The 23,365-nt window shown below is 36.7% G+C and overlaps 1 non-coding gene across 1 annotated transcript; it reads left to right on the plus strand.

Moving 5' to 3' along the window:
- The first annotated feature begins 3,236 nt into the window (after positions 1 to 3,236).
- On the plus strand, positions 3,237 to 3,343 carry LOC136225049 (small nucleolar RNA R71). Its single transcript, XR_010686787.1, has one exon. It is a non-coding gene; the product is annotated as a small nucleolar RNA R71 (small nucleolar RNA).
- The last annotated feature ends 20,022 nt before the right edge of the window (positions 3,344 to 23,365 follow it).

The raw sequence follows: 23,365 nt of genomic DNA on the forward strand, positions 1-23,365 counted from the left end.
TTCAATTCCCTTTTTATCTTTAATCTCTATGTCAAATTCTTGTAATAACAGGACCCATCTAATAAGACGCGGTTTTGCATCTTTCTTAGCAAATAAATATCTTAAAGCTGCATGATCGGTATAAATGATGACTTTAGATCCTAGCAGGTATGACCTAAACTTATCACATGCAAACACTACCGCTAGCATTTCTTTTTCAGTTGTGGTGTAATTTAACTGTGCACCGGACAATGTGTGACTCGCATAATATATAACATGAAGTTTCTTATCCTTCCTTTGACCTAATACACATCCTACAGCTAAGTCACTTGCATCGCACATAATTTCGAAAGGTAAATTCCAATCGGGTTTCGATATTATAGGTGTACTGACTAAAGCTGTTTTCAATGTATTGAAAGCTTGTAAACAATCCTCATTAAAATCAAAAGTTGAATCTTTCATAAGCAAATTAGTAAGTGGTTTGGAAATTACAGAGAAGTTTTTTATAAATCTCCTGTAAAAACCTGCATGACCTAAAAATGACCTTACTCCCTTAACAGTAGTTGATGGGGGTAATTTTTCTATAACTGAAGTCTTTGCTCGATCCATTTCTAAACCTTTTTCAGATATCTTATGACCTAAAACAATTCCTTCGTCTACCATGAAATGACATTTTTCCCAATTTAATACTAAATTCGTTTCTTCACATCTAGACAATACTTTATCTAAGTTCTGTAAACATGCATCGAAAGAATCTCCATAAACTGAAAAATCATCCATAAAAACTTCCATGATATCTTCAATGAAATCATTAAATATTGCTGTCATACAACGTTGAAATATTGCTGGTGCATTACATAGACCAAAGGGCATTCTCCTATATGCAAATGTTCCATAAGGACATGTGAAGGTTGTTTTGTCTTGGTCATCCGGGTAAATGTAAATTTGAAAGAATCCGGAATAACCGTCTAGGAAACAATAAAATGCATGACCGGCTATCCTTTCGATCATTTGATCAATGAAAGGTAGAGGAAAATGATCTTTCCTAGTTGCTTTGTTTAGGTTCCTATAGTCTATACAAACCCTCCAACCGGTGGTGGTTCACATAGGTATTAATTCACCTTCGTCATTCCTTACAACAGTTATGCCTCCCTTTTTAGGTACACAATGGATTGGACTAACCCATTCACTATCCGAGATCGGATAAATGATTCCATTGTCTAAAAGTTTAGTAATCTCATTTTTGACTACTTCTTTCATGTTCAGATTTAAGCGTCTTTGCCTATCCGCTTTAGGTGGTTTATCTTCTTCTAAGTGAATTTTGTGCATTACGATACTAGGATTAATTCCTTTTAAGTCTGAAATTTGCCATCCCATACTTCCTATCCTATTTCTAACAACCTCTTTCAATTTTTCTTCTTGATCATTTGTTAATTTGTTAGAGATAATTATAGGTAGAGAATCGCCTTCGCCTAAGAAAGCGTACCTCAAATGACTGTGTAATTCTTTAAGTTCTAATTTAGGGGGTATTACAATCGAAGGCGGAACTGGTCCATCTTCTCGAATCAAAGGCTCTAGGTCCTTATCTTCTAATTCTTCACCCATTATAGGTTCTATTATTTCTTCATTTTTAATAACGTCTTTGACACATTCTTCAACTAAGTCAAGTTTCATACAAGCGAATTCCTCCATAGGATATTTCATCGCTTTGTTCATATTAAACTCGATCTTATCTTCTCTTATCCTTAAAACTACTTTCCCTTCCGACACATCAACTAGAGCACGTCCCGTGTTTATAAACGTTCTACCAAAAATTAGTGGACAATTAACGTCATATGCAAAATCTAATATAACAAAGTCGGTAGGAAAAATAAATTTGTTGACTTTAACTAAAACATCTTCAATTATACCATATGGTCTCTTAGTGGTTTGATCCGCTAATTGCAAAACCATATTGGTACGTTTGATATCTTCTTCTAAACCTAACTTGTTAAAAATAGACAACGGCATTAAGTTTATACTTGCTCCTAAATCACAAAGACAACTTGGGAATTCAATATCTCCCAACTTACACGGAATAGTAAAACATCCGGGATCTTTGAGTTTTGTGGGCAGAGTACTCGACACTATTGAACTACAGTCCTCAGTTAGTGAAATAGATGAAATTCCTTCCTAACTAATTTTCTTCGAAATTAAATCCTTTAAGAACTTACCATAGTTAGGAATTTGCGTAATTGCATCCATAAATGCTAAATTAATGTGCAAATTTTTAAGTTTATCCAGAAATGTTAAAAGTTGTTTGTCATAGTCCTTATTTCGGACTTTGTGCGGAAAAGGTGGTTTGGGTACAAAAGTTTTTGTACTAGAGTCAATTGGTGAACTTTTTATGTTTGATATATCTTCTTTGGATTTTGGTAAATCAGTTCCTGGTAATGTTGCATCTCCGGGCATTTCCGGACCTAGATAATTTTTCCCTGAACGAAGAGTGATAGCCTTTACCTGCTCTTTCGGATTTTCTTCCGTATGGCTAGGAAGACTTCCCTCTTTTCGGGATGGAATTGATTTAGCAAGTTGACCAATTTGGACCTCCAAATTATGGATGCTAGATGAGTGGTTTTTAATAAGCTGATCGAATTTATTTTCGATCCGTTTAAAACCATCGTCGTGATTACTTATTTTTCCACTGATAGCATCTATAAATTTGTCGATTTTAGAAGATAAAGTGCTAATCGTATCTCTTGACTGATTTTGATAATTATTGGTATGATTTTGATTAGCATTTGCATTATTATTGTTATCTTTCCTTAAAGTTAAGATGATTCCTCCATCCAAAATTATAAGTATTAGAATAAGGATTATTAGTTTGGTTTTGCCCTTGGACAAAATTTACCTGTTCGATCTCACTCATATTTTCATAATCCACATCTGTTTGGATTGGATTACCATTGGTATCGCACGGTGCCATAAACCTATCAATTTTGTGCGATAAGGCAGAAAATTGGGCTTGTAACATCGCGACTGGATCAAGGTTCACTATACCTTTAACCGATTATGTGGTTGAGGATGATGGTTTTGCCACCGGTATATGTCCACGTTCCGCGGGCCACATACTGCTGTTGATTGCCATTTCCTCCAAAAGTTCTCTTGCTTGGGCTGATGTCTTCTTCATAAATAGCCCTCCCGACATAGCATCTAATGAACCTCTAGTTGTAGGATTTAGTCCATTATAAAATGTTTGCATTAGAAGTTCAGCGGGCAATTGGTGGTGTGGGCATAAACGTTGAAGTTCTTTAAAACGTTCCCAAGTCTCATAAAAAGTTTCATTATCATTTTGAGAAAAAGATGTTAACTCTTTTATGACTCTTGCAGTTTTTGCTAAAGGAAAATATTTTGATAAAAAAGCTTGGGCTAATTGTTCCCAAGTTGCAAACGTTGCGCCTGGCATCGAAGTTAACCACTCTTTGGCTCTATCCTTCAAAGTGAAAGGAAAAAAGCGAAGTTTGATTGCTTCGGCAGTCACATCTGGTATTTTAAAAGTGTCACAAATTTCAAGGAAATTTGTCAAGTGGGTGTTAGGATTTTCGTTAGGTAACCCGTAAAATGTTACATTATTTTGCAACATATTAAGCAATGCTGGCTTAATTTCAAATTGGTTTGCGGTGATTATGGGTCTAACGATACTATTGGTTACACCGGCCACCCCTGGCCTAGCATAATCCATAAGTGTTGGTGGATCTGCCATAATATCTGGCTCGGTATTTGCCTTTAATAGAGTTTTGTTTTTGTTTTTCTTGTTCTTTTTAATGGTTTTTTCAATTTCTGGGTCTAATGGGTTTGGTGCAATGCCTGAACTTCGAGAACTGCGCATGAACCTGAAATAGTGCACGAACCGAAACTACCTTCAAAACAGAATTTGAAAAATAAATATGTTAGTAAATTAAAATTAATAAATTGCAAAAATTAAAATAAATATGTATAAACCTAGATTCGAAATAAAACACGAAAAATCTAAATTTTTGTTAAAATTTTTGGCGTTCCCCAGCAACGGCGCCAAAAACTTGTTGAGCGATTTCCGCAAGTGCACGGTATACGCTTGTAGTAATAAAAGATATCGAACCCACAGGGAACGCTTTTTAACTAAAACTTATTTTAATTCAGTTTTATTCTCGACTTTAGGTTTAACTTAAGAAAATCGTTTAATTAATTGTATTGGTTTGTATTGGTTAGGATTAGATGAGAATTATATGTTGAACTTTAGAGAACAATTCTGTCTTGAGATTTGATTACAAGACAGAAACTTTCGTGTTTAGAATAAAAAGTGTATAAAACTTATTCGCATTAAGCAAAGAAAGCAACTATAACTTTGGTAAGATTATGAACATGTAACAATTCGTGAATTTACGCAATTAATGGGCTTTGAACCGTAGAAATCTCTCTGGATCGGAGCAGATTTCTACCTTAATCAAATTGGTATTTTATATCCGATAAGCCGCGCTAACGATCATATCATCCATAAAAACTAGTTCTTTCAAGTGTTCAACAAAGTTTCCTTGTAAATATAATTGTGTAAAACGTTTTAATGAAAACACCAGTTTATCATTTTGAAAATCATTTTGTCAGAACAACATCAAAATAATAACAGGAAGAATAAATTGAATAAGATAAATGTATTATTAATGAATTGTGAATCTTCACAAGTTAACAGAGAGGAAGAAACATGGATAGCATTTTGACGAAAACTTTGAGATCCGGGTTGTCAATCTTTCCCTCAAACTCCGTAGGTTTGTCAAACCCTTTTGCGCTTCAGCCGTTAGTTCTTCTCGCTGAATCTTCGGAATAGAAACCGCTAGGTCCACTACCAGAATGAGAACTTGTCTTTGAACAATCTTTAAAACTAAACTAATCACTACTGTGTTTATAACTAATCTAAGAACAACTTGTGTACAGCAAGTTTGCTTTTACAGAATTGAAAACTAATCTGACTCTTTTATGAGTCAGAGTTTCTTCAACATAATATCTACTCTCTTTCCATAACAAACAACTCACCTAACCAACTCTTGAATTCTGAAATGAATCACTTATTTATAGTTGGTGAATGGTTGTAATTGAAAGGTCGTGTCCGCTGGTGAAGGGTCACTTTTATCTAAACGAACAGACGCGTTTTTTGGATTTTTGACATGTGAAAGCTGTGCAGAATTCTTCGCTGTCTCAACTGAGATTTTGAGAATCTCAGTCGCGACACGGGGCATGGGAGAAGGCTGACAAAAGTCGAATTTCGGTGACTGAGATTAGCGTGTCGTGACTGAGATTTTGAGAATCTCAATCGCGACAGGGATGTTTTCCCCCGTCTCTCGGCTACTTCTCATCTCCTTGAATCGGTCTTCTGATTAACACGTATTTTTGGCACGTAACTTAGGTTTTTCCCTTGTTTTTGCTCCGTTTTAGCTCCTATTTGGATTTAACCAAATAATTAAGTACCTTGCATTAAAGAAGTATATAAAGACGTAAAAGTACTCTAAATGAATATAATTAGCACGATTTAAATGTAAATTTAACGTATTTATATATGATATTTTAGGTATATTTTGGGCTTAACACTCCACCCAATATTTCCCGACTCATAGTCATCTCGGAACCGATCTTCATCATCATTATAAGCTTTTTAGTTTCGGTTCCACTCTACATTTCCCAACTCATCATCATGATGGAACCTACCTCCATCATACGCATAGATATCTTCGTTGTAGTTCCGTTCAACATCCTCCAACTCATCATCACAATAGAATCTACCTTCATTATCTTCATAAGGAGCCTCGTGTCGATCCCAATCAACACACCGACGCTCACTCTCATCATAGTAGACCCCGTCTTCGTCTTCCTCATAAGCGGCCCATATTGGTTCCACTCAATGCTTCGGCGTTCATTCTCCCCATGGTAAACTCTACCATCTTCATCATAATCAAACCCATATGCACTATGACAAAGTTCACCATCCTCACATATTTCATCTTCGGAAGAATTCTCTCTCTCTTCAACCTCATCCTCGAATTCACGTTCATAATAATCACATTCCTCATTTCTTACTAGCTCATTCTCGGATTGGTTCTCCTCTTCATCAATCTCCTCTTCTAACTCCTCTTCTTCATGGTTGTATTCAAATTCATTTCCATCTTCGTCCACGATCCATCTTTTCCCATGACCTTTCGTTTCCTCCCACTCCTCTCCATAATTCGAACCGACTAATTCACGTGCCAAGTCGCCCGACTCAAAATACATGCTACAACCCAATATGGTAGAACCACCAACATCTCTCCCATCTCCATAACCATCAATCTCCACACATAAATTAATTTCATCATGCTCCTTAAAGAGATCAATAAGCCCAAACTCCTTCTTCCCCTCTTCAAGACAAATATCCTCAATGTCCTTAAGCATACATATGTAGCTATGCTTAAGAGGCATTTCATCAAACACTTGGGGAGCATCACTTGCTACATTGTTTTCCCCAACATCCTCACCTGTTGGTGTGCCCTAGTTCATAGGCATTGGTTCTTATAAAATGTATTTGTGTCACATTAATAAAGGCATTAATCTAGTTCATTTATATCTTGTGCTATAATATGAATAAAGAATCCATTGATTGATAATCGTAAAACCATATCCCAAGTCTATTCTATCATGGGAATGATTAGGACCACAGACTTGTATATTCGACGACTGTATGGTAGTAATTGATACTAGCCATAGCACTTGATAAGTCAGTTGTGAATATGGGTACATGTTGTATACATGTGACTGGATCGATCCGCCCAAGAAAACTACATGGTGGTTGTGTCATTAGTTTTCTTAAGTAGGTCTCTAACTGTCTTCAGACCAGATTTCATTATAATATCAATGTGGGATCCGGTTCACTTTGACATACGCCTAACAGGTCTGTAACAGGATGCCAAATACGGGTATGATTGGGTGAACAGGTGAACACATTAGTATTGATAGTGAAGTGATGGAATTACCACTCGTATAACAGTGAGATGATATCACAGACCACTTGATAAGTGAGATTGATAAGTGTGTGGCCACACCATGATAAGTAGTTTACTTATCTGATTCATTAATCTACTTAAGATCAAGAAACACTATGCCATTTTCCCTTTCACATGACACAAGATACATGACAAACATTTGTTTTCGTGTCGTCTGAATATTTTTCGTGACAGTATTTTAACTGTGTGTCATCTTAAGGCGAAATAAAAAATGCGTTTGATTCTCAGATGACATTACGATTACAGAATCCTGTCATCCAAAGAAAACGCACGTTTTTGTTAAATTTGATGCGCTCAACAGACGACACTTCTAATAAATGAATGTCATTGTATGCCGAAAACAAAAAAAACGGCAAATGAAATTTCACTTACGCGGCCATACCAAATTTTAGGCGCTCTATATCATTTAACTGAAATTTCAGCTGATATATAAACCCTCTCTCAATCCCAAACCCCAGTTTTAGGTTACGCAAGCTTCATCCCTCTCATCCCTCTCTATCTCCATGGTTGATTTGAACATGCAATCACTGGGTGAGCTGAAACACGGTACTGGTAAGCCATGTTTTCTTCGTTCCTAGATGTATCATTGTTCCTTACTCTTATCTTTTCCTCATCCGATTTACTTTTGTGTATGTCGATTTCAGCAACTGGTATAAGGATCTTGTGATTTTCAGACCTATCATTGAAAGGTTTAGATCTCTCGCTTAGCTGCACTGATTTTATTGTATTTAGATTCACTGCTGTAAAGCTTGGGTCTTTATCTTTTTTAATCTAGGGCAAGACAGTGCCTGATACAGTAGATGGTATGAACTCATCTGTTTCCTTTTTATTTGAACACTATTTGCAGGGATAATAAGAATGCTTCAGTACATGGGACGGCTGACTAAAGAGATTGTCAATCGGTTCATGCCTTTAACATATGGGAAGATTTCTTTAACTTACTAAATATATATTAATGTTATGTTGGTTTGAACTGATTGGTCATGCTTTTAGAAGTGATTGTGTATGTTTGATGTACTGTTTTGGAACCTAAAACTCATTGATTTAGGAAACTAGCCTGATTTAGTATATATATTGTTATGTGGGTTTGAACTGAATGATTACATATATATATGATGTTTTGGGTGATGATGAAATGATTGGTATGAGCTGATTGGTTAGATATAACTGTTTAGGAAGCTATGACTCATAGACTTTATGTATGAATGATCATTAAGCATGTGGCTGATTAGGCATACTCTAAAGCTTTGAATGTTCATTGAGATTAGCACTGCTCTTACACCTATGAGTTATACTGCTAGAAGTGATTGAGTATGTGTATGTGTATGAAACATGTTTATGTTTGATGTTCTGTTGATGCTTATGTTTGAGGTGCCTAATGAGTATGTGTATGATTGTTCATTTGGGCATGTAGCTTATTAATCATGCATCAAGTATTAGAGGAACATTGTAAAAGGGTCATTAAGCATGTGGCTGATTAGGCATACTCTAAAGCTTTGAATGTTCATTGAGATTGGCACTACTCTTACACCTATGAGTTATACTGCTAGAAGTGATTGAGTATGTGTATGTGTATGAAACATGTTTATGTTTGATGTTCTGTTGATGCTTATGTTTGAGGTGCCTAATGAGTATGTATATGATTGTTCATTTGGGCATGTAGCTTATTAATCATGCATCAAGTATTAGAGGAACATTGTAAAAGGGTCATTAAGCATGTGGCTGATTAGGCATACTCTAAAGCTTTGAATGTTCATTGAGATTGGCACTACTCTTACACCTATGAGTTATAATGCTAGAAGTGATTGAGTATGTGTATGTGTATGAAACATGTTTATGTTTGATGTTCTGTTGATGCTTATGTTTGAGGTGCCTAATGAGTATGTGTACGATTGTTCATTTGGGCATGTAGCTTATTAATCTTGCATCAAGTATTAGAGGAACATTGTAAAAGGGTCATTAAGCACGTGGCCGATTAGGCATACTCTAAAGCTTTGAATGTTCATTGAGATTGGCACTACTCTTACACCTATGAGTTATACTGTTAGAAGTGATTGAGTATGTGTATGTGTATGAAACATGTTTATGTTTGATGTTCTGTTGATGCTTATATTTGAGGTGCCTAATGAGTATGTGTACGAGGAACATTGTAAAAGGGTCATTGAGCATGTATGAAGCATGTACTGATATGGCTTGCAAATGATAAGATATATCCATACTCTTTTTGAAATTGAACATGACCTATGATGATAAGTAAGGAATAAGTTGTCTTAAATAAGTTGTCTTGAATAACTTGTTATAGCATGTTAGGCATACTCTTAAAGCTGAAAATGTTATGAACTCAACTGGCTCATTTTTATTTGAAATGATAAGTAAGGATTCTGAATGCAATTCGTTTATGAAGCATGTATGAAGCATGTATTAAAGGGTAAATTTAGGCTAATTGCATGTACTGATATGGCTTGCAAATGATAAGATATATTTTGATTAGATAGAATATACATATACATACGAACTGAATAACAAGCTCTACATAAAGGGTTATGTATGTGCATTGGCCATACTCTTACTATGTTCCTTTCCACTCGGTTTGATATCGTAACAAGAACATTAAACATGGTGATAGGTTTATGATGCATTCAGCACAAACAGATTCCCTTGTTTTGACAGCATCATAAACCTCATTACCAAGTTTAGAGTACCACGAGTACAACCCAAGTGGAAGGAGCATTGTAAAAGGGTCAGTTTAGTCTACTTGCACATACATACAAACTGAATAGCAAAGCTCTATGTTATATTACAAAAGGGGGGATGAGTGTTGCCTTTCGGTTGTAATTGACAGTCCAAAGTTCCTTAGCTGTTTTGACTAGTGAAAGGAAATTTGGAATTGGAATGAGAACCACATTTGGATATCACATTGCCTTTCAATTCTCCTTTCACTTAGCCAAGACAGCTTAGGAGATTTGAACACCCTTCATATTCAGCACAAACAGAGTCCCTTGTGGTGACAGCATCATAACCCTCATTACCAAGTGGAAGAAGCATTATAAAAGGGTCAGTTTAGGAGCACAAAGCTCTACATTATATATTACAAAAGGGGGGGAATTAAAGGTCCAAAGCTCCTTAACTATTTTGACTAAAGAAAGAAAATTTGGAATTGGAATGAGAACCACATTTGGAGCTCACATTGCCTTCCGATTCTCCTTTCTCTTAGCCAAGATAGTTTAGGAGATTTGGACACCCTCATATGCACTTTGCATACTCCTCAGTCCATATCCGGGTGATCCCCTCATACTCTTCCCTGTTGCTGCGGTATTGCTCAGCAACTGCTTCTTGCCCAGGAAATGGCTCCTCACTGTGGGGCTGTAGAAGTAGATCATATATGTGCCACAGACACTACAAAATGCATAGAATAATTAGAACAAAAATATGATGTTGTATGTTTATCAAATGAAATAGATAAATGGTTGCATTATACCGTGGCAGTGGAAAAGCGATGGTCATTAAGGATACGGGGAAGATGAATCGACCCATGAGTATCCACGTTAGGATGATATATCTTATTCCGGAACCAAAACTGAGAATAAGAGGAGAGCTCTATTAGTGTATGTTTCATATAGGGGATTATGATTCTGAATTATGATGCATATATTTATAGTGATATGATTGTGGTAAGTGAAAGGCCGTGTTAGGGGAAGGGTCACGTAATTACTACTGAGTTTAGGGTTGTGTGTAATATTAATGACCTGCTTGGCTTTTGCAGATAGCAAGACCTTTGGGATTATAGGCCTAATTATTACTCCAAGATATGGATTGACTTATGGAAGATATGGATTGACGTTAGGCACAAATGTATTGATTATTATTTTGGTGTTTTAATTCAGAAATGTATTGATATGGATTGACGTTAGGCACAAATGTAAACATATTATGAGTATTGGTCTCCAATAAAATTAAAACCATTGACATACAGAATTTCATCTTCATATTTTAGAATGTTTCTGTATTCAGGTATAAAAACCAGAAATTCAAACGAAGAAGAAGGCATAAAGTGACATTTTAATTTTTAAAAATGTCATCTAAACATGCTATAACGTCAGAAATTATTATACGAACTGTCATCTAAACAGGCTATAACCTCAGAAATTATTATACGAACTGTCATCTCAAATTGAATATGCCAATTTCCCACACGCTAACCTGACGGCTTTAATTGTAAAAATGTCATTTGATGACATTAAAGGTGACGGCAGTAATAAATAAGCTGCATCGTAACAAGGGTAAAATGACAGTAAGAAAATAGGCTAATGTCATGTGTGATGACGAAACATGATAGAACCTGACCGTTGTCTGAAGGTGCAATAGACGGCAGCGAGCCTCGTGACAGATTTATATCTCACGGGACGACGGTTTTTAACCGTCGTCTAAAGAGGGTTTTGGCGTAGTGAAATATCATAAACATCAGAGTGGATGACAGTCGCCATGCCTCTAGTTTATAATATCGATATCAAATGGTAAAAGACATTGAGAGATAACTACAGGGTCTCTGCATCTTTAGACTGCTGAAATTCTGTCTTGGTTAGGGGCAGTAATGGTTTGCTAAAACCCACTTACTGTCTGTGGGTCGTGAGCCTACTGCTAGCTAAGGACAGTCCCATAGGATCGTGCACATTGAACATCTGAGTTAGAACTTATAGAACGATACATTGGAGAGATGAGATTAATTAATTGGTTGACAGTCTAATGTCAAGGTAATTAATTGGTGGTTAATTAATTGATTAGTTGATACTGTGTATCAAGGTAATTGATTAATGGATTTAGGTGTTGAGTATTTAATTGGTTAATTAGTTTATGGAATGTAATTGATTAATTTCTAAATTAATGAAATTGCATTCGATAAATAATTAATTAAACTAATACGTCAAATTTATTAATTAGTGTTGTTTATTTAATTGGGGTAATTAAATTTAATCTAATTATAACTAATTGCATAAAATAAATACTATTGGTATTTATTTAAGTGATTAGGTTAGGATTGGATTAGTTTTGTAATTAACCAATTCACTCTAAACCAACTAGGTTTAGAAATACACTATATATATAAATTAAAAACACCCTAAACCTAATTGATATACATCACATTCGGCCAACTCTTTTGCTGTGTAAACAAAAGGATATTCAGCCACCACCACTTGAATTAGTATAGTGGAATTTGGCATAATTACACAATCTCTCCCGTTGTTCTTTCGTTCTTCGGCTAGCACCGATTTTAGCTCGATAGCTGTTCGTGCACCTGACTACGAAGATCTTACTACCTTGTGGATTCTTCAGCCGTCTCTAGAAGAGACAGTCCGGGTATGTTTATATCCTTAAACGGATCTAAAAGGTTTTATTCAATCAATGGTTAACGGACAAAGATCAAACTCAAAGGGATTAGAAATAAATTTTAAACCACAATTCCGCTGCGCTATAGTTGATTAACTGGCTTTAATCCCTAACAGTGGTATCAGAGCTATGGTTTAGTCCGTTTTGATTGATTGAAAAATTAATATGATTTGGTTTTATTATTTTTCCAAATCAAGTTTTTGAAATTTCCTATTAATTCCTCGTGTAGAAATTGTTCTATGAAGTTTTCAATTTTATTTCTGTCTGTATTTTTGGTGTGTTTGGTTATGAAATTGTTTTAGAATAATTTAAAATTAAAAAAATACAGCAGCGTTTTTTTTTTGTTAAAAAAAGAAAAAAAATAGTTTCGGACACGGAATAGCAGTCGCGGGACTGCTGTCCGCGAACAGCAGCCCCGCGGCTGCTGTTGGGCGGACAGCAGCACTACTGCTGTTTGCCAGACAGACAGCAGCCCCGTCGCTGTCCCGGGTCTGTCAAAATTCAGAATTAGTCTAATTTTGGATTTAACGGGACTGATTTTAATCTTTAAAAATTTTCACGGGTAATTTTAATAAAATCAGGGCCCTAATACCGTTTAATTTATTAAACGTGTTTTGAATGAAAATTAATTGGTATTAAAACGTTTTTGATTGGCATGCATATTTAATTTTAATCGAATTGATAATTTGTGTAAAATTGAATATGGTTAATTTGTGAAATTGGCCCAATAGACCGTGACACCGGTTTAAATTGGGAGGGCTAAATTTTAGATATGTGACGACCCTAAAATTCAGTGGGAGCGAAATTGTAATATTGCATACAAATGGATGTTAACCGTTTGGGCCTTTATGGGCTTTAGTCACATATGGTAAAAATTGGCTATTTCACCCTAAGTAACTCGGCTTAACTTTATTAGATGATTTTGGAATGCCATGATCATGCATTATATTTATATGTCTTACCGTGCAGCAATGTGTTATAGAGTTTTATGGGCCCTAAATTAAAGTCGGTTTGTAATTTAATTTATTTTGGGAAATATGGCCTGCGTGCCATTCTTTCATTAATGTAATTTTAGAATAGGTTCTATTCATAAAATTGTAATTGGTCGTGAAGAAGCCCAGATGGTCCAAGCCCATGGTGGGAGCCCAAGGAGACTTGAAGCAAGCCCGTGAAGATTAGATAGTATATCTAGTTTCACTAGGATGTATTATAAGGTCCATAGAGTCTCTATGTTTATTTTGATTATACAATTGCTTAGTATAACATGAAATATAAGTAGCAACGATCACCAGATCATCACCCGCGATAATTATATGTTAAAGTCGTATCACTTAATTAATCCGGATAATGAAATATTGAGTCGTTTAAAAGTGCTTTCCAGATTCACACCTCTTCCTCCCAAGTAGTGCTATAGTGTATGACGTGCCCTAGCAGGTATGCTGTAGTAATTAGTGGGCCGTCGAGGGTTAGGATACTTCGGTATGGCTAACACGTGTATGGTGGTTGGACTCAACGTGGGTAGCATTAGCTCAGAGCGGGCCCTAAGCACAGATGGGCTAAGTGTCACAAAGCCCATCAAACCAAGAGTCTTTGCGGAGGATTGGATAGTTTATCCTACCAAATCATCAATGGTCGACGGCGGAGCCCTAGCTCGGTCTATTATTGATGGATTGTGGATCTTGGTCAAGATAGCCAAATAAATATCACCAATAACAAATTGAAATGGATTATTAATTTGATCTTTGGCTTAAGCCCTTTATTCTAACTCTAACGTAATTTTTCCACGTAGATAAAAATCATCAAGTTACATAAAAGAAATAATGACTGCAACAAGCAACAACTCACTCAGACCACTCCTGGAAAAGGAAAAACTTTCAGGGACTGATTTTCTTGACTGTCCTATGAACTCACAAAAGGTTTGTAGACACGAGTGGAAGGAATCTGTACTGATTGCTACCTTACCAGCCAACAAAGGGAACACACCTAAGGGAAAGGCCAAGTCCAAGTCCAAGGCGAACGCCCAAAAGGCCAAGTCAAAGACAAGGAAGGCGGCAGCTCCTAAAGGTAGGTTGGCCTTGGCAGATGATATCTGTCACGAGTGTAATGAGAAGGGACACTGGAAGAACACGTGTCCAAAGCTAAGGGAGAAACAGAAGGCTAAAGCTTCTGGTTCTGGCATTTATGTTGTTGAGATAAATTTGGCTATTTCTACATCTTGGGTTTTAGACACTGGATGTGGTACTCACATTTGTTCAAATGTGCAGGGACTGAGAAATAGGAGGTTATTAGGATCTGGTGAAGTGGATCTTCGAGTCGGCAATGGTGCTCGTGTAGAGGCCTTGGAGATCGGAGATTACACTTTAGAGATGCCTACTGGTTTAGTTTTAGAACTTAGAGATTGTTGTTTTGTACCTGCAATGCGCGGGAATATTATCTCAGTTTCTATGTTGGATATTTCCGGTTTTAATTTTAATATTGGACGTGGTAGGATTTCTATACATCGTGGCAATATTGTTTATGGAACCGCATTTCTAGAAAATGGTTTGTATATCCTTGATCTAAAACGTAGTGAATCAATCTATAACATAAACGCTAAAAGGATTAAGACTAATGAACTAAATCCTACATATATCTGGCACTATCGTCTTGGCCACATAAATGAGAAACGCATAACTAGGCTTTACTCTAGTGGAGCGCTAGGGTCATTCGACATGCAGTCTTATGACACGTGTGAATCTTGTTTAAGAGGGAAGATGACAAAGGCGCCTTTCACCAAAACTGGTGTAAGGGCCACGGAGCTATTGGAACTGATACACTCAGATGTATGCGGTCCAATGAGCACCAGTGCTAGATCTGGTTTTCTGTACTTTGTTACCTTCACAAATGACTATAGCCGGTATGGGTATGTGTATCTGATGAAACATAAATCTGAAACTCTTCTGAGATTCAAAGATTTTAAAAATGAAGTAGAAAATCAACTTGGCAAGAAAGTAAAAGCGCTCCGGTCTGATAGAGAGGGCGAATACTTGAGCCAAGAGTTTGTCTCATTCTTGAGAGAGTGTGGGATTGTATCCCAAATCACTCCTCCTGGTACACCCCAATGGAATGGAGTGTCAGAAAGGAGGAATAGGACCCTGCTCGACATGGTCCGCTCAATGATGAGTCAAGCTTCTCTCCCTATCTCCTTTTGGGGATTTGCTTTGGAAACTGCTGCTCATATAATTAACAATACACCGAGCAAGACAGTTGAAGGAACACCATATGAATTATAGATAGGCCGAAAGCCCAACGTTTCCTTCATGAAGATTTGGGGCTGTGATTCACATGTCAAGAAATTGATAAGTGGAAAACTAGAGTCCAGATCTGTTAAATGCCAGTTCGTGGGTTACCCTAAGGAAACTAAGGGTTATTACTTCTACAACCCAGCTGAGAATGAAACATTCGTGGCTAGGTTTGCAATCCTTTTGGAAAAGGAATTCCTTTCCAAAGTAGACAGTGGGAGTGATATTGATCTTGTTGAGATTCAAGACTCACAAACTCCTGCAGCTTATGTTGAGGATGCTTTGGGAACCGATATAGATCCTCAAAACATTGAGGAGGCTAAACCGGATATACAGGTGGTGTTTCAAGTAGATTCGTACAAAATTCTGATGAACCCTGTGTGTATATTAAATTCAGTGGGAGCATATCCACTTTCCTAATATTGTATGTTGATGACATACTGCTCATTGGAGGCAATATATTAACACTGCAAGATCAAGCAGTGGTTGAGTAAATGCTTCACAATGAAAGACTTGGGAGAAGCCGATCAAGATCTACAAGGTTAGATCCAACCGACTTCTAGGCTTGAGTCAGGCATCGTACATAGACAAGAATCCATCAAGTACTCTATGTTATGTACAAGGCCAGATGTTGCGTGTTGCACCCAACATGACTAGTCGGTGCCAGTCAAATCCCGATAAGGAACACTGGAAGATAGTCAAGGCAATCCCGAAGTACCTCAACCGTACCAAGGATGTTTTTCTTAGTATTTGATGGGTAGGAGGAATGGCAATATCAGGCTACACTGACCGAGGTTTTAAGGATGATAACCAGTCACATATTGGGTATGGATTTCTCCCGAATGGCGATGCCATTAGTTGGAGATCCTTAAAGTAGCCAACCATTGCCGATTCTATGACGGAAGCTAAGTACATCGTTGCATGCGATGATGCAGAGGAAGAAGTTTGGATTAAGAAGTTCATAACTGATTTAGGAGTAGGTCAAACTCTCCTAATATCAGTTGATGTTTTCTGTGACAATAATGAGGCCATAGCACAAGCACTGGATCCCATGTCACACAAGAGATCCAAACGCGTACTTAGATAGTAACACCTTACTCGGTGACATTACATTGTAGAGGGTTGACACTGAGAACAATGTCGCTGGTCAGTTTACCAAGGCAATTGGTAGTACTAGATCTATAGTGTTTAGGGCAATACCCGCTTGGAACTAGTTCAAGTGGGAGACTGTTGGTGTGCCCTAGTTCATAGGCATTGGTTCTTATAAAATGTATTTCTGTCACATTAATAGAGGCATTAATCTAGTTCATTTATATCTTGTGCTATAATATGAATAGAGAATCCATTGATTGATAATCGTAAAACCATATCCCAAGTATATTCTATCATGGGAATGATTGGGACCACAGACTTATATATTCGACGACTGTATGGTAGTAATTGATACTAGCCATAACACTTGATAAGTCAGTTGTGAATATGGGTACATGTTGTATACATATGACTGGATCGATCCGCCCGAGAAAACTACATGGTGGTTGTGTCATTAGTTTTCTTAAGTAGGTCTCTAACTGTCTTCAGACCAGATTTCATTATAATATCAATGTGGGATCCGGTTCACTTTGACATACGCCTAACAGGTCTGTAACAGGATGCCAAATACGGGTATGATTGGGTGAACAGGTGAACACATTAGTATTGATAGTGAAGTGATGGAATTACCACTCGCATAATAGTGAGATGATATCACAGGCCACTTGATAAGTGAGATTGCTAAGTGTGTGGCCACACCCTGATAAGTAGTTTACTTATCTGATTCATTAATCTACTTAAGATCAAGAAATATCATAAACATCAGAGAGGATGATAGCCGCCATGCCTCTAGTTTATAATATCAATATCAAATGGTAAAAGACAATGAGAGATAACTACAGGGTCTCTGCATCTTTAGACTGCTAAAATTCTATCTTGGTTAGGGGCAGTAATGGTTTGCTAGAACCCACTTACTGTTTGTGGTTCGTAAGCCTACTGCTAGCTAAGGACAGTCCCATAGGATCGTGCACATTGAACATCTGAGTTAGAACTTATAGAACGATACATTGGAGAGATGAGATTAATTAATTAGTTGACAGTCTAATGTCAAGGTAATTAATTGGTGGTTAATTAATTGATTAGTTGATACTGTGTATCAAGGTAATTGATTAATGGATTTAGGTGTTGAGTATTTAATTGGTTAATTAGTTTATGGAATGTAATTGATTAATTTGTAAATTAATGAAATTGCATTCGATAAATAATTAATTAAACTAATACGTCAAATTTATTAATTAGTGTTGTTTGTTTAATTGGGGTAATTAAATTTAATCTAATTATAACTAATTGCATAAAATAAATACTATTGGTATTTATTTAAGTGATTAGGTTAGGATTGGATTAGTTTTGTAATTAACCAATTCACTCTAAACCAACTAGGTTTAGAAATACACTATATATATAAATTAAAAACACCCTAAACCTAATTGATATACATCACATTCGGCCAACTCTTTTGCTGTGTAAACAAAAGGATATTCAGCCACCACCACTTGAATTAGTATAGTGGAATTTGGCATAATTACACAATCTCTCCCGTTGTTCTTTCGTTCTTCGGCTAGCACCGATTTTAGCTCGATAGCTGTTCGTGCACCTGACTACGAAGATCTTACTACCTTGTGGATTCTTCAGCCGTCTCTAGAAGAGACAGTCCGGGTATGTTTATATCCTTAAACGGATCTAAAAGGTTTTATTCAATCAATGGTTAACGGACAAAGATCAAACTCAAAGGGATTAGAAATAAATTTTAAACCACAATTCCGCTGCGCTATAGTTGATTAACTGGCTTTAATCCCTAACATCACCTACCAACTCTCCTTCCTCCTCATCCACACATAAATCCACATTCTCATTCACAACATCATTATCAAATAACCCAAAATGAGAATCTAATCCACAAATAACATCACCAACATCCAACCCCTCACTAGAAATAAATTCATCCATAATTTCCAAATGAGAATTTGACAAAGTTGGGTTTACCTATTTCTTGTATAATGGAGGAAAGGTTTGGGATGAACCTTGAGGATGCAAAAGAGAGGTTTCTTCATCCTTTTTCCTTTGGGCTCGACGTTGTCGTCTCCTACTATTTCGGGTTCCCCTTTGGAGTCTCTCCATCTCTTCTTGCTCTAAGTTCTCTCTTGTCTTTCTTATCATTTCGGCATATTGGAGCTCCATCTCCCTTGTCTCGGCTTCAAGACGTTCCTTTAAAGCTTGTGAAAAACTTGGTTGAATCATTGTCGAAAGAAGTCTTCGTTAGGATAACGATCGGCTCTGATACCAACTGATACGCATCGGTTTCGTCTGAAAGTTTTAATCGTAAACTAACAAAGATATTTCTTCTCTAGCTAAACTAGAATGAGTGAATCCCGGGTTTTATGGACTAAGTCCATCGGAATATGAAATCCCCATTGTTGAAGGTGAAAACCTTAACAAGCTTCTTGAAGAAGATTAATATTTGATTGATAAAAGTTAGGGTTTACAAAGGAAAGAGATGAATTTATATCATCTCAAAATCTAACTAACAAATTACAATAAAGGACAAATCACTTAACTAATTAAATGGATAAAGATAAAGGTAATTTAGGGTAAGGGAAATGGGTGGTATGGTTGTAAATAGGGAGTGGCATAGATTGTAAATAAGGAGTGGCAAGATTGTAATTAAGGAGGAAGCTGGAGTAAGGAGCAAGTTCCTTAAAATGAAGGCACGCGGAGCGTGCCTAATTCCATGCAAAGTGTGCCCAATCCAAGCCCCAGGTATGTGACCTCCTGGACTTCTCTCCGGATCAGTACTCATTCCACGCGGAGCGTGCCCAAATCCACGCGGAGCGTGGATTGGCTGTTGAACTCTTCTCCGAATCAGACCTTCCTTCACGCGGTGCGTGCTTTAATCCACGCAGAGCGTGCCTGAGCTGCTGGTGTGTTGTGTGGCACTGTTTTGGCCTCTTTACTCGCTTGTTGCTCGTGCTTTGTTCTTCCTCCGACTTCCTTCGTACGGACCCGATCCCAGAAGGAGATGCCCCACATCAAATATGATTTAGAGAGAAAAAGTGTAAGAGTTAGAGAGAGAAAGAGTTACCCTTTTATTAAGCTGCTTTGATGGTATTTATAGGCTTCCCATATGTGGGAGGTAAATGACCTTGTTACCCCTTGATGTGGGGGTTTTGTGAAGGGTTTCTAATGCGTGTTTTACGTATACGTGCATGTGAAGGCAAGTGTACCTTAGTTGTGTATCAAGTAATAAAGTGAAAGTAGAGTATCGTTTCCACGGGGATGGTGATTATAAGTACTAATTTTTTTGCTTACTATCTATTATTTAAACAATCAAAAGGTATATATGTTGGACAACCAAGTTAAGACTTAAGCAAGAAATGAAATGAAAATTACACAAATTAGGTGAGAGATTACTTATATTGAAGAAACTAAGGCTTCTAGCTTCAGTTAACCTCTTTGCTTGGTAATAATACTTAACCCTTTTTAAGTTGTTTTATCCTTTTTAAGATGACGATTTTTCTTATTAACTAATAGATTCTCGAGATTGGCTCTAAACTCTCGATTAATTACTTTCCATTGGTCCGGCTCAAGTAATTAATATAGAGAAGCATTAAGTTTTATTAATCTAGACCTTTTTTAACCTACTTTACCTTGGTCCGACTAAAGTGATTACTTAAGATTCAAAAAACCCGCTCGAGTAATTAGTTCTAAACTTTCGATTAATTACTTTCCCTTGGTCCGGCTCAAGTAATTAATCCAAAGAAGCATTAAGTTTTCTTAGTTCCAAACCTTCGATTTATTACTTTCCCTTGGTCTAGCTCAAGTAATAAATCTAAGATTTGTAAATAAGATTCATAAAAAAACCTTGGAAAACCAATAAGCCACGCAAAATGGTCATTAGGTCCAACTTATGAATTTCAATTAATCAATTTAATCATGGTCAATATAAACGATTAATTATATTCAAGTAGGAATTTGACTCATCTCCTACAAGCATTAAGAATCATAAGTTAGTTCTCAAAAAGGATAAACATAGCTTAAATAAGTTAAACGTAATTACCACATAATTAAGGTTAATATCCGCTTTTAGCCTTAGTTAAGGGGGTTTTAGCCCATGATTAGATTAAAACACACCTTAGAAAGATAGATAATGGAGTTCATAGTAATAAAAGAGATCGAAGTTTAGAAGAAACCGTAATGACGATTGTCGAACGAACTTCTTCGGTAACTTAAAACTTACTTTTATTGGATGAACTTTTGCACAAACAACAACTTGAGCATAATAACAACAAACACAACTGATCTTTGAAGAGAAAAATCAGCAAAATGACATTATAGAGGGAGGAATTAAGCCTAAGCTTGGCGTGTCTTCAAATGGCTCCCAAGATCTTCTTTTATAGTAAAATGGCACAAATGCTTCCAACGACCAAGTCTCCTTATGTCCCATAACTCCTTAATCTTCCATATTCAGCTTTAAAGAGGGTGGTGGAAGACTTTGATAATTTAGGAGTTGAAATGAGTAAAGGTGGGAAAGGAATCATAGACTTCAACATGTTCATCAACTTGGGATAATTTTATGGGCCTGTTACACTTCGAATTTGGAGATGATTATTATTAGTCATTTGTACATATTTCTCTTAGCTTTCCAACGCATTTTGAATCACCCGGTTTTGATCATATGGACCTTAATGACCATGTAGTATTTGGTTATTTACCATTAGATCTAGGCTTATTAGAATCCTAAGGTGGAGATTCAAAGCATCTTGCGGTTTAGATTTAATAAGCCTAGATCTAATGGTGAATGATCAAATTCACTTGGTCATTAAGGTCCATGTGAATATTCCTATTGAATCGCCTCAATCCGAGTCCGTATGGGGGAGATACGATGAAAATACAAAAATGTGTCAAATTTGTTTTAGTGTGAACAATTAGACTTGTATTACTGACAACTCCATCTCGAGGAGATACATACGAAAAATCACTAAAAACTCATTTTTTCACTCTATTTTACTCCTGAGTTCTCGCCTTAAGCCCCGACTTTGGTTATTTGTGCCGAAAACCTTGCGAAAGTGCTTAAAAAACATACAAAATGACTTAGATACATAAAATAAAAAATATACAAAACCCATTATTAAAATTTATCAAAATATCACTAAAAACGTATTAATTAAGTACGGAAAATGCTATAAATCACGCCGATAACAGTTTCCTTTTAGGATCCGGGCTCGACGTGTATCTAGAGTCAAGGTGAGAGGTCGACACTCCATACGTTTGGTCAACTTTTCATATGCGAAACAAAATGCAATCCTTTGCAATGCAAATCGGGTTCGAAGACATATTGCAGCAGATTGCAATTTCAGCGGAAAAACGGAAGATGTGCTAGATAGTTTGCATGATTGCCCTACAAGCAAACGAATTTGGCAGGGGCTTATTCCTAGTTATTCGGACAGCACTACTCTCTTCGCTAAAGGCCTCGACACATGGCTGGACGGTAATAGCCGAGATCAGGGATTATTTTTCAGGGTACGTGGAGTATTTTATTCGGGGTATGCATTTGGTGGCTTTGGAGATATCGCAATCAACATATCTTCAACGAAAATGTCCTGAAAATGTTACCTGATTTTATTATCTCCCGAGAAAAGGAGTGTGTGGCAGCGTCTAGGTCCATCATTGGTCCTACGGAAAAGGTTCAGCTGGAGTTAAGAATTGGATAGGTATCGCCAGATGGCGATTGGATAAAGAATAATACAGACGGAGCGAGCAAAGGGAATTCTAAATGTGCGGTGACAAGAGGGGTTGCACGGAATGCGCCAGGAGAGTGGGTAGGAGGCTTTACAGTGAACCTATGTGTTTATACCGCGATCCTTGCTGAGCTTTGGGGATTGTATTTTGGTCTTCGTTTGGCCTGGAAGATGAGTTTTAAACAGGTCGTCTTGAAATTGGATTCACCTTTGGTTATTACGTTTATGACTCAAATGGTGGGTCAGTTCCACCCTTTAGGTTGGCCTGTGAGAGAATATCAGCGCATCCGTAACAGAGACTGGGAGGTGCGTTTCCAACATGTGTTTCGTAAAGTGAATAAGACAGCAGACTGGATGGCAAATTTTCCAGGCACTCTAGCCTTGGGACACAATGAGTATGGTGCGTCTCTTGCAGGCCTCCAGTACATTCTTCTTGAAGATCGACAAGGTCGGACTTCACGACGAATGATCAGTAGATAAGTAGTTTTTGTTTATGTTTTTTTTCGGGCTTTCGCCTTCCTCTCTTCTCAAAGAAAAACAAAATCACCACTATTTATTCATAAATGTCAAATTTCATGTGTATCAAACGATAAAATAATATTGGTTTTTTCTTAGAAAATAATGTCGGTTTCTTTTCTTAGAAAATAATATCGGTGTTTTAAATACTGACTTATACTACATTTAACAAACCAAATATAAAAGAGTAAACTCGGTTGATACACTTCTGAAATCAGGGATGGAGGTTGTGAGTTCGAATCCATCTTCTTCAAAATCAATAAAAAATCAAACCAAATAAAAAAAATATCTTAGAAAAATCATTATTATATATGAAAAAAAAATATTTCATGAG

This window comes from Euphorbia lathyris, chromosome 3 (genome assembly GCF_963576675.1).
Source record: "Euphorbia lathyris chromosome 3, ddEupLath1.1, whole genome shotgun sequence".
Classification (NCBI taxonomy): Eukaryota; Viridiplantae; Streptophyta; class Magnoliopsida; order Malpighiales; family Euphorbiaceae; genus Euphorbia; species Euphorbia lathyris.